General features: G+C 40.9%; 1 protein-coding gene across 19 annotated transcripts in view; it reads right to left on the bottom strand.

Moving 5' to 3' along the window:
• JAKMIP3 (Janus kinase and microtubule interacting protein 3) overlaps nucleotides 1-11,877 on the bottom strand; it is an 89,616-nt gene extending 77,739 nt beyond the window's left edge. For 9 of the 19 annotated variants that reach the window (XM_056352608.1, XM_056352611.1, XM_056352613.1 and 6 more), the window contains exon 1: nucleotides 11,654-11,874. The gene's annotated coding sequence lies outside the window, so the exon portion shown is untranslated. Of the gene's footprint in view, nucleotides 1-11,653 lie in introns of all 19 variants that reach the window. The other 10 variants (XM_056352622.1, XM_056352623.1, XM_056352625.1 and 7 more) reach the window with 4 other exon arrangements.
• Nucleotides 11,878-13,355: the final 1,478 nt, after the last annotated feature.

Here is a 13,355-nt window from a genome sequence, read left to right as displayed (position 1 = left end):
GCCAACAGACTCCATCCTTCCCCGCCAGACACAGAGCTGTCGCATGCGCCATGCGCCTCCCCAGCAGAATTATTTGGAAGACGCAGCCTGGCTGATGCGCCCTGCGGGGGCTGAGCAAGCTCCCCCAGCCCATTCGCAGTGGGATCATCACTCTCACTAACTGCATTTAAAGAACAGATGATTATTTTTTTTCCAATGGCAAACAGGCTTGTAGCCAGAAAGATTTTGAAAACAAATATATACTCAGGAACAACTTGCCCACGCAGCGGCTTTAAAAAAAACTGCCGAAGCCAGCAGAACGCTCGAGTCCCTCTGGATGGAGCAGCCACAGTTGCTATGGAGCCCAGGCTGCCCGCACAACCTGCCCTCGATGTGCCATGCTTTATTTCAGATGTCTTCTGCCCATCTTGTAGCAGGCTACAACTGCATCCCTGCCCTGTACTTTTTCTTCTCATATTCTGTCTCTTAATTTTTAAACAGAAGGGCAGCAACTCTGCTGCAGATCACTAAATTATATTTACGGTAAGATCTCAAAGGGCCACAGGCAAAAGACAGTATCTGAAGCACACGGCTACTGCGATGAACGTTGCTGACCGATGAATTTTTATGATGGATTTATTTCTTAATCAGTTTAGTCAAAATATTAAGATAAAAAAGTTATCTATATCTATCTCTTTATGTAATCAAAAGATTAAGATAAAAAATGTGATGTTGATGTCAAAGACTAAACTAAAATGTTTTAGAATGATATCAAATTTTTAGAATTGTTTACGCTGAATTAAGAGCAAGAGTTCAAAAGCCTTATTCTAAAGCAGTTTCTTCCAAGAAGAACGCATTTGTGCCAAGTGATAAGTTTGTATTCCATCTGGGAGGGACTTGAAGGGAGAAAGAAGTTTCCCAACTAATGAAAACATTTCTGAGATGTTTCACCCGGGCTAGTGCATGAACTAAGCCTGTAGATTTCATTGACCCTATGGAAAACCAAAATCACAGAGGGATCTTGACAAAAAATCCAACCTGCTCCCAGCAAGTCTGCAAGGTCAGCTGGATGCTGGTGCTGCCAGGGACACAGAGCAGCAGAGGCACTGGCACAGCACCACGCCAACAGTGCTATCCTGCGCGGCAGCAGCTTGTGTCCAAGGAGCTCGAGGTTAGGAGCAAATCCACAAAGCACTGAACAGTCTACATGCAATTTGCACTTTACTTCTTTTTCAAAGAAATACAAAAAATTCAACAGTTGCCTGAAACTCAGTCAGGATGAGGAACGGATCTCTTCCTGCTCTAACCTAGTCGGTTCCAGCTTGCTGATTCAGGATGGGTTTGGACAAAAAGTGTCTTCCTCAACCAGGAAGCAGGATGGGTTTTTTCCTGCTGTTGCCAAAGAGAAGGGGCCTATAAATTCTGTTCTTACTTGTTCTTTATCATCTCTGATGACTTAACAGCAAATGCTAAAAATAAATTTTCATGCTTCATCTTCAAAGTAGATGTGGTACAATGTTTTAAAAAAACCAAACAAAACCCCAAACCGGTATCCCAGACAGCGTATTATTTCACAATCCAAATTAAAACTTCATGAAGAGATACTGTAAGCCTGCCAAATGTGATATTTTACACAAGCTTTGGCTCTATAATCGCCTTTCTAGTCCTCTTCTCATGAATCAGACAGCAATTAAGATAGTCACACGTTTCTGAAAAGCAGTCTAACGAAGTGCTTATGATTTACTGCACAAAGGCATTTTTGGAAAACAATGACCTAAAACTGTTACAAGTTGTAGAAGAAATGAAGCAATATTCTAATCTCCAGAGCAGTTTGGGCCATTCAGGTTTTCACTTTCTTCATATTTCTGATGTTTAATACATACTTCATCAACAGGCAGGAGGCAGGACACAATCCAAATCCAGAAATTTCTGTGTGAAAACACAACACTAATGAAATAACTACATTTTGGTAATTCTAACTCCACCTGCATGACTGACGGCCTAAATTTAGATGTAATAAAACTGATTTTGGCTGTAAATAACATGAAATGATGTCTCAAAATTTTGACTCAAAGTGAGTCAAGCTAGTGCATGGAATCCAAAACACCAAGGAAACTTGAGGGACCTAAGTTTGCACTTATGTTACTTTAAATAGATGAGTCACATTAAGATGAAATAAGCATGCATGAAGTGATGTTCATAATCACAACCTTGAGCTAGCAAACCACAGCAAAGTTTTATGAAAAGTTACTGATAAACAAAAGTTGCCTTTTTTAAAAATAGCATCCAAGGTTCAGTATGCTCCTATGTTCCTGAAGTGCTCGCCTCAGGGCAGGGCTCTGTTACCTTTCTCCATGTGAGGAAACATCTCCATTTACATTAGTGAACATAACTGATGTGCACATCTAGGTCTTTAGGGTAAAATATTAATTATTGCTCTTAACGAGATAAAACATTTTAAGTCCTTAGGGTTGATCATAGCGGGGAAAACAGCCATTAGTGAGAGAAAAAGCAGTTTCTCTTTTGTACAGTTTGACTTCCCTTTTCCTAATGAGTTAATACTCTTCATAGAGAGCCTTATAGATAACTATGTGTATATATATATATGTGTATGCATTCATATATAAAAATAATATATTAAAATAATTGTATGGCATTACTTAATAAATAAATTACAGCAATTTGAATCGTATGGATCATACCCAGTACTAAACACCTTAGCATATTATCCAAGCACTAAAGACTATTTTAAAGAAGCTGAAAGAGTACCCCAGGATGTTAGACTTTGACACTACTTTTACATTTGTTTACACATCCAGGAATGGGTTCTGATCCATAATTTTAAATATCCAGTTGCTTTGTTCAAAATTAACTCTTTAATTAGTTACGCGCTAAGCCCACACAGCTCAAAGAGCAGCATTGGGTGGCCGCAGCACCAAGACAAGTCTGAGAGAGTAAAACTGTCAGAACTAGATCAATCGACGGTTCATATTGCTAGTAACTATGTTAAACCTGCAATGCAGGTGCATGTTCAGCAGTGGTCTTCATGCTGCAAGTCACTTCATGCTGCAAGGCACTAACTAAGTTCATGCAAGAGGCAATGAACAAGAGCTGAGAGGCCAATGCTGAACAATGCTAAACAATGCTCAGCAGCTGCAGCGTGAAGTTGCTCGGCGAGTCCCTGTCACTGCTGAAAGAGGCAAAGCCTAATGTGGGGGTGGCTGAGCTACCCGCCTAGAAGCGTGCAGAGGCAGCCAATTCGGCACGCGCTTATGGATCCAGAGTTATTCAAGAAAGTGCTACTGAAAATGCCTGCTACACCTTTACAACTGTTATACCCATACATTACTCAATGTGTCCGGAGCTGAGAGTAGAGACACTGGAACAGCAACACAGGGGTTAAAATGATAATAAACAGGGGGAAGATACTTCCAGTGCTCTTGAATCACACCCAGAATTACTACATATATTCCTAGAAACAGCGGTATTTAAAGAAGCCATAAAGAGATAATGAATGCTAAGGCAAATGAAAAGATGAGGCGTTAAGCCTGAGGGTTGGCTGGAGGCAGGAGCAATGTATTGCACAATTTTCAGGAGAGTTTTGATTAGTAACTGAATAACCTGGCTTCATTTAGTGCTGGTATACAGGAATACCTTCAAACTCTGTTCCAAAGATGCATCTGTTGTTTTAACAAATCCTTGTGTCTTTTGCTCCCTATCTTTCACTCACGATTTGGAGATTTAAGTGTACATCTATTTCTATGTAGACATTCCTTCCCAGGAGGTTCATCTGCTCTTGAGCTGACTAACACTTCTTGATACAACTGTTTGTTGATTGACATAGAAATACAAGCAGAAGAAAAAGATTCATGCATGTATAATACTCTTCAGTGTCAAATGCAGTTGTTGAGTGACTTATTTTTAAGTGACAGTAATGATATTTTTAGAAGCACCTATTTTTCTTTAGTTTCACATGTTTATCCATAACACTGAGTTAACCCACAACTTTTTCCCTCCCTCACATAACTGTTACTGCTCTTAGAGAAAAATACATCCAAACATTTCTGACAGCATCAGGGGGATGGAAAGCAGTTACTGTGTTGAAAGAGACAACTAAACTGGCCGTTACTGATGCGCAGCCCCTTACCAATAAACAGACCCAATGCCAATGAATGAGTGTCTTCCCTGTTGGAAGCAATTTCAGGTTTTTCAAAAGCACACAGTGCTGGTGTAAGTCTGCTCCTGTTGAGTGCCTTGGCTGTCCAGCCTCTACCTTTAGCTAATGGAAGAAATTTCTTACATGTTCTTCTTCCACATGAACTCTGTACACACAGAAAATACCCAACTTCTTATCTAGGAAAGGGAATGCATCATGGGTCATGACGGTCATGTGCTTTCCACTCCTGATGCTCCTCATGAGAGGTTGCTAGAGACACTGGACAGCAAACAGCAGCCATGCTGCAAGACCAGTCTCTGTTCCCAAGGCCTACTTGATTTCCTTGCCATACATGTCTCTCTCTAGTGCCGGATATAGATGGTGATAATTGAGTGAAAACAGAAAAAGTTTAACACCTGTAGTTTCATTCTCCCTAGCAAAATCCAGACGTTTCATTGAGATTATGGAGTCTCAGCTCTCCTAGGCTGTCAATGGCAGAGGCTTTACCTGAAGAAGACATCAGCCAGCACAAACTACTTGCACCCACATCGACCAGTGTATCAGGTGCGGTATTATCTCATCCTGCCATCCCCAAGGGGTTCCTGGGTCTTTCACACAGTAAAGCAGCATTCCCAGCACAGACCACGAACAGAAGGGCAATGGAGATTCCCCAACTACAGCCTGACTTCTGGAAGGAAAAAAAAAAATAATAATAAAAAATCCTCACACTGTATTTCTCATAACATAGCATTTTGCAAATAAACTAGGAGAAAAAAGATTTTAGCTAAGAGCTTTTTCACAAATTTTTTACAAGTCTTTTGCCAAGCCTCACATTACTCAGCAGCAAAGCTCACCCTGGCTGCCTGCAGGCGTTCTGGGAGTTTTACTCATCGTCCCCCTCTCCTGTGGTTTGGACGTGCCATCTCTGTCAATACCAAATTGATTCTGGCCATCTACTACTGTCCTGCTGGTTAACAGGCACTTCTGAAGAAAGTAATTTCACACACTACCCTAGTTCAGATTTTCCCTTTGATCAAACAAAATAACAACTAAAAGAAAAAAAACAAACCACAAAACAAACTTTGAGGGGGAAAAGAGCATGATTATATTTTTCTTCTCCTGCTTTTGATGATAAGTCTGACACCCAAACTGAGTTCTCCCCATCCTCCATGCTGCCCACCTCACCTGCCTGGCCAGTTCAGACATCCTCACCCACTGCTTACTTCACGCGGGAGAACTCCAGGAGCACATCAAGCACATTCCTCTCTTCCATTCCTCTTCGAACCCATGATATATCCCATTTTCTGGGTTGCCTGCTTCTCCACTACATTTTTTATTAACTTGTGATTATAAAACCTTATCAGGACAAAACTATAAGCCCATCTTAAGTGATACATAGAAATTTTAGTAAGAGGGGAAGAAAAGAACATAAGAAACCTAAACCAAAGCAAGCAACAAAACTGCCTCTGTTTAAGAAGAGCTACCTAATGAAGTTCCCCCAAACACCCCTACCATCTTCTGCCTGAAGGTCAGCACTTGTCTGCCTGCTGGGCTAATTGACAGCATAATGAGGGGCACCTGTGAGCAAACAACTATTTTTTTTTTTAACTCCTGCTAAGCCTGACTGTAGCCTAAGGGAAGTAAAACATAATGAGATTTCCCTTCCACTACATGCCTGCAAATCCGTAAAGTCCAAAGCTTTGGCAGTGATGGTTTTGTCCCTATAAGTTGCAAAAACTGGTATCAGCAATATGTGGAACTGGAATTTCTGCATGTGCAAATCTGAAAACCAGCCACATATTAAGGAGTGCTTCGGAAAAGTAGAGAAAAATAAGCCAAAATACCTCCCTTTGTTTCAAAAGCTTGTTTTGATTTTTCTCTAACTGTGCTGTTAAATGTTGCTATCTGTGATCATGGGAGATAAAAATCAGTCTTTACTATACTTTTTAAAGTGAACTAGTCTTTCTCAATACCTAACCCATGGTTATTCGAGCTGTTCAACAAAAAATGCCAAATGAAATTACAGTCTATATTATGGAGCAGGAAAAAAATAAGCCAGGAGGTGAAAAGGATGGAAGTGGAATAGTCCAGTGTCTAAAAGGGTAACAAGTGCACTGAGCCTCTCTCTGCCCCTTCACAACCTCTGTGGGCAAAGCCGGAAAGCACCTGCTAAAGTCCGGCATAAAATACTGAGGAAAAAAAGAAGAGACAAGTAAAAGGTGAAAGTGTCAAACCGTATAATGAATCCTGCAAGCAACATAAATAATAAATCATTCACCCTGGCGTGACACGATTGCTTTAGCCCTCCAGGTCCAGAACCCGCCAGCACCCACCAGAGCGAAGGGAAGTCTCCTGCGGCTCCTGGCAGCACTCAGAATTATGGCCGCTGTGAGCCAACGTCTTGGTGGAAATATCAGATGTTTGTTTACAAAAACAAAATCCATAATGCTTCCTTCAAGGAAAACTGCTAAAATAGATAGCCTATGCAGTAAAAAGTAAGTTTTTAAGTAGCCATTCAAAACACCAGAAATCTCAGCACTGCTTTGACTGGAGAGCAAAGTTTTTTAACAGCTGCATGCATTAGCTGAGAAAATATGGATTAATATTGACTGTCAAATCAGTGTAGTTTTCATTTATTTATTATTGCGAAGGTTCAAGCTAATAAATTTTCCTTTAAGACTCTTTGCATTTTTACTTTACTAACTTCATGCAAATATTTCCTTTGCCCATGGCTTCCTCTGACTTTGCTTTGAATGCAGACTAGAGATCCTGAAACTTCCAGTGATCATCACACAAGTCGCAACAGCAAGACCTGACTCACTCTCACATAACATTTACTGTCACCAAGCTTCAACATATTCAGTGTATTACCTCCATTCTCCAGACATGGAAGGGCTTTGTGGAAGGTGGGTGGAAGAGCTGAGCAATGAGTGCTGTCGCCTGTGCTGCCAGCACCTGCCTGTTCACAGCCATGTACTCTGCGTTCTGCTCATTCTCTCTTAGACATTCATGTGTACTCCAACCACTTTTTGCTGAACTGAACCATACCTAAAATCGGCCTTCCCATCCAACATTTCCCAAGGAATACTGTCAGGATAATCTGGCCTTACCTAGTATGCAAGATGTAATTACGGTACTAGACAGTAACGAAATAATGCATTGCGATTAATCATTTTATTTTGCTAATAACACAAGCAACATGTAAAGATAAAAATGCCAACAAGCATCTCATAAATCACCATGGATATTTACTGCTATGGACCAAACACTCGGTACTTGCTAGCTCCTGTCTTTGAACCAGGGCAAAATTCAGGTATCACACTGTGGTACACAAATCTCTTTAATTCTCCAAAGTGACAAAGGCTGTGGCTATAAATTACTGTCTACTTCAACATACAAACATGACGATATCACTGTATTTAGGGGACTTTTTCTTCCTATTTTTGTGAAAACCTGAAACTTAGTCTTTGAGGTAAAGAAAAATCTATGCTTTGGATGATTGTATTAGATTTCTTCCATGCCTTCAAGTTTCTCATTAACTTTCTTTGCCAATACTTCTTTTCAGATAGAGTAACAAAACATCACATACAAGAATGAACCCTGTCTCTACAAAAAGCCAACATTATGGAACATTTTGATGGAGCTTCAAAATCTAGTGTTATCCTGTGGTGTGAGCACCAGGTACTGGTTGGAAAACAACTTCTGATTTAGTTTGATCCAAAAGGAATCCAGACTGTGGATGCTGAGGCCATACCATCATGCAAACCAAAGTGCAAATGGGTATCATCAAGAGTAACACTTTAAAAGCACTGTCCTCATCCAAAGTAGACACATTCTTCTTATGTCATGGGTAGAATTCATCTGTTATGGAGGCAGCTAGAAAAGTAATGCAATGTCAAATGAATCAAATCATTATTTTAATATAGAATTAGTTAAAATGCAAAATGTAGCAAAAACTTTTCAGGAGGGCCATGGGAATATTAGTGTAAGAGGCCTAACAGAAGTTAGTGCAAATCAGTAAATCTTCAAACACTTTAGATATTTAGCAAAAGTTCTCCCTCTGGGCATATCTTGAGTCTCTGAAGTCAGTAAGGTTTCTGACATTGACTCAGTGGCATCAGAATCAGGCCTTTTGTGTGCAATTTCATTTTTAATTAAACATCATTAATATGGAATTTGTTTCTGCTTTACATTGCAGTAAAATACAGTACGTGCCAGGGGACACATCTATTATGTAACTAAGGGTCACGCAAGACAAAACAGAGCAGTCAGCAAGAGATGAGCAGTCTTTTTGGTATTAAAAGCCCAAGCTGAATCTATACTGATTTTCAAAGGGTTGAAGTAGAGGAATCGGGGTTGCCACAGGCTGATGGACAGTCTGAACAGCATCTTACCCCATCGCAGTCTTACATAGCTAACAGTTTGCTCTGCAATCAGTACCAGGCTGCTTCCAGTGGAATCAATTCTGGCTATGAACTATGGCAAAATCAGCCTCACGCACTATCCAACATCATTTGGGCAGCAGCTTTCCAGACAGATGCAAGTTTCAGTTAGTCCTGGGACATGTCATCCTAGCTAGTCTGGGAAAGCTCAGGAGGCATTGCCCTCCTCCAAAATCCAGATGTGCAGCCAGCCTCACTAAGCAGCCAGGTCTCCCAGCTGTGTTATGAACTGACTCTTCTTTTCACCTGAGCTCCATGAAAAACAAGGTCCCTGTTTGCACATGACCTTGTCAAGGTCAAATGACCGTGGCACTGGTGGAATAGCCTGAAAAAGCAGAACAGGATATCCACTGGGTTTAAAGAAAAACAACATGTCACACTCTGCCACTTGCATGTGTGTTTGGGGAAAAAAATTTCATCCTGCAGACGAACTGCATCTTGCAGATGAACATCAGGCCTTTCCCAACTATTTCTCCTCAGGCACTGTGTCTGCTTTTATGGAGTACAAACAGACGGGCACGTTGGAGGAGAAAGGAAGCTACACAGATGAAAACTTACTGAACTTACGTCTTGATTCTGCATTATCAGTGAATAGCAAATCCCTAATCACATTTTCCTGAATATGATGATTTGTGGATTTGCAGAGAACTGAAGAGTTTTTATAAAAAATCTACAAGGTTGTCATTCTCCATTAGAATAATTCCTGGAGAATTGTATTAAATTCCCGAGATCTTTCAGGGGTTTAGGTCTATTTGACTACAGACCACTTTGCTGTAATTGCCAATGGAAAATCAGGGAACTACCTTTCTAGGTTATACAACTGATAGAAATTGCATAGTATTTTGCCACCAGTAACAGCCAACATTTGATGCTCTAGGAACAAGTAAGCTCTCCTTTTCCTCAACATGCAGATAAATGCTACTAGCCAGTTGTGTTCAAATACAGATAGGATTACAGGAATGATTTAATTTGGAACTCTGAAGTACTGCCAAATATTTGGCCACTTTTAGCATAACATATATTAGTACAAACGCTGTTACCTGTCTTAAAATTACTCAGTCCTGTTAGAGTCTCACAACGAGAGTAGCTGGATGGAATAGCTTTGTGTTCAAGTCCTACATCCCAGTCAATTGGTTTGTGTAAAATTTTTAGAACCTTCTTTTTTTTAATTATTTTTCTATTTAAGCTGAACTTCTGCAGTTGATTATACATGAAGAGCTGCACCACAGAAGGTGATAAACTTACAAGACAGATCTTTTAAAGGAAAGTGTTAAAAAAAGATCATTATTTAAAGGCCTTGACTTGATAACATTAATTTGCTGACACTATTTTGAATTCAAGCCATCTGCAAAAGTAGTATTTTAGAGATGTGTTTCGGGGGGGGGGCAGGAAGTGAAGCAAAGTTTTATTCTTCATATAAATTGACAGTGCACTTGGAAACTTACTGTAATTTCACCAAGTAGGAGGTGTTGACAACTGTCACTTTCAGAGCATACAATAAGGGAAAGATTTATAGGCACACAGTTTCACAAATATGTTCAACACTAGTATTTTTCAAGACAACCAGTAGGCCTTAAGCACATTTTCTTAAAAGTCGTCTTAAAATGGGGTGCTATTTTTTCCATCAGGGCCCTAGTGACAAATGCAACTTCTTCTAATCAAGGTATTTTTGACCTCATACCAGTGTCATTTGCTTTTAATTCACCACTACAAAACCTAAACTTTATACCAGTCTGGTAAGAACAAACGAGTCAGACAGCTGACAAGAGCCAATACAAAAGAGACAGAAAGTCCTCTGCAAAAGTATTAAGACAGCCTCTACAAAACTTTCCATTTCTGAGCATACTTTAAGCACCTACCATACACTTAAACATACAGAGAAAAGTGTACAAAAGGTGGTAGGTTAAGAATACTGTATGTCAGCTGAGAGCTGCAAGGCTAGACTGACAGCAGTGAATGTCTCCTGCCATTAAACTGTTATTTTACAATATAAACATTTTTCTGGAAGTATCATGACGTGAGAAATAACAGACAAAAGTCAATCTGACTCCAATGTATTTATTTTCTAATTTCTGTCTGCATTTTAAACAGTGTCAGTAGAGGCGCAGCCACATTTACTGAAAGGATAAGAAATCTTGATGAGAGAAATGACATTTAAAACCACCAAGGGAGCAAGCAGCTGGGAAAAAAAAGAACTTTTTTTCTTAATCTAACAGGTTAAACAGCACAGAATAGGAAGCAGTTCTCAAGATACGCAGTATATGCATTGGAGTTCAGAAAATAGGAAATATCCAAGCCAGTTACTCAGTGAGAACAGAAAGCAGATTATTTTGTTACAGTAATTCATCATAACTTATATTACCCTGAAACACCAACATTTAGGGCTGCAGAGGAGATTTATCAGCAATTACAGGACCTGACATTTCAACTTAATCATATATGACAGAGACTCTATGAAGATCCTGACGAATAACTGGAGCAGGAGGGCGCAGCCCACTTAACCAATGAAAGGCAGAGACACTCTCCTCGATGGGCTTGCTGGCATCCTAAAGCAAAGCTGTTGCAAATCAGAGCTATGTTTATTAACCACACCAAGGAGAAACTAGGTATTAAGGGGGAAAAGAAATCCAAAACATAGAATGCAAAACAGGAAATTTGAAAATGGATTACACAAAACCTTACGTGTAACATATAGGTATATATATAGCAAACACTATGTACATACTTAGATATGCATAAACACATATAGGAACTAACCTCACAGGCATGCTCCATCATGATGCACACTGCTTGTCTGCTTTACCTGAGGATAGTACCATTCCTCGTATGCAGTGCACTTCATTTTAAAACCTGTAGGCTGCTCCTAGCAGACAGATTTAAAAGGATTTTTATGATGCACGCTGCAAAAGGCTAAAAAAAATCCATCCCTGCTGCATAAGATTATATTTTCCATCTCTATCCTCTGAATAGTGGAATCGGATGAGAAATGATTCATCAATCAGTCCCAGGAAGCATTTAGAGGACAGAGAAGAAAAAAAAAAAAAAAAAAATCAACCATACAGTAAAATCTGCTCACCATGTACACACACCCAAAGTGAAGAATCAGACCAGGCTAACTGAGGAGAAGCTAAAGATGAATTTCACAAGAAGGCTGCAGTTGCTGGGTGATGCACTGTAAATCCTGCTCCCTCCGGGGAGAATGAGCTCATTGCGAAGATCCAGCAGCCGCCCCTCAGCCATTGCAGTGTCACTGCAGCTTGCAGCTGAGTGCAGGCACGTCATCACACGAGCTCCCTGAAAACTGAAAGCCCTCCCTTTCAGAAATCTAGAGTCAAGCATGCTGGTATAAAACCAGCACACCTCCAACGCAGACCGATGTCCCCTTGTACCTGGATGCTGCTAGAAGGACTTGCATTTTCAGCTTAATTATGAAGCCAAAGATTTGCATCTAGCATGGAGTGAATGTGAACTGAACTCTTCCTGAAGCAGGGGCTAAATTATGAAAAAGGTGGAGAATATTTGAAGGATATTTGGATTTAAAAACAGATAGCAGCCTTTGCACGGCTCCTAGCAAAGGAGATGAAACCAAGTTAAACAATGTTTTGGGTGGGAAGGGACCTTGAAGCCCACCCAGTCCCACCCCGTGCCCTGGGCAGGGCCCCCTCCCCCCAGCCCAGGCTGCTCCCAGCCCCATCCAGCCTGGCCTTGAGCACTGCCAGGGATGGGGCACCCACAGCTGCTCTGGGCAGCCTGGGCCAGCGCCTCGCCGCCCTCACGGGGAACAATTTCTGCCTCACAGCTCATCTGCATCTCCCCTCTCTCAGCTTAAGGCCATTCCCCCTTGGCCTGTCACCACGTGCCCACGTACAAAGCCCCTCTCCAGCTTCTTGCCGGCCCCTGTAGGTGCTGGGAGCTGCTCTAAGGTCTCCCCGGAGCCTTCTCCTCCCCAGGCTGAGCAGCCCCAGCTCTCCCAGCCCGGCTCCGTAGCAGAGGGGCTCCAGCCCCCTGACCATCTTCGTGGCCTCCTCTGAGCTCGCTCCAACAGGTCTGTGTTATATGGACATCCTTACATGTGTAAATGCAGGGTCCGGCACTGGAGCTTCTCTCTTTAAGTAACATCATTATTGAATAGCCCCATTCTCTGAATTTACATGGAAATGGTAATATGGTGGAAAAAAGGCAGGTATCTTTACAAACTCCTGTAAGGTATGATGATTTGAGAATTAAAGCACAGCAGATATGAAAAACATGTCTTTAACTCCTAGCTTGCTGTCCGTCACTACTTTTCATAACTGAAAAATTATTGATTTTCAATATTCATACTCACCACACTGAAAATTCCCCTTTACATCAGAACTGAATAACAAATACTGATAAAATGAATGTATTTGGTTACAAGATACTCATAATAGCCCCACACTGCAAAATGATCTAGAAGTAAAGAGGATATGGGACCTATTTATTTGTTTTTTCTATCTTCCTGACAGTGAAGACTGGGAACCATTCCCAGTGAATGTCAGTGAACTGCTGACAGGCAAGACAGATCTCAGTACAAGACTGGAAAGCAGAAACCTACCCTGAAGCATATTCTCAATTTTTAGAAGGAGGGTGTGGGGTTCTTTCCCACTTACATAATACCTAAATATCTGAAACTTTCCATTTAAAAACCTGGTTTTCTCCAAGTCCAAAGCCCCCTATGCTGTGCAGCACCTGAATGCAAAGCCAAGAAATGTGTGCGACTTCTAAGCAGATTCCTAGAAACTTGTTCCTATTTTTGC

This window comes from Falco biarmicus, chromosome 9 (genome assembly GCF_023638135.1).
Source record: "Falco biarmicus isolate bFalBia1 chromosome 9, bFalBia1.pri, whole genome shotgun sequence".
NCBI classification, from domain to species: domain Eukaryota; kingdom Metazoa; phylum Chordata; class Aves; order Falconiformes; family Falconidae; genus Falco; species Falco biarmicus.
The sequence above is the reverse complement of the archived record's forward strand: the minus strand, read 5'-3'. Positions and strand labels throughout refer to the sequence as shown.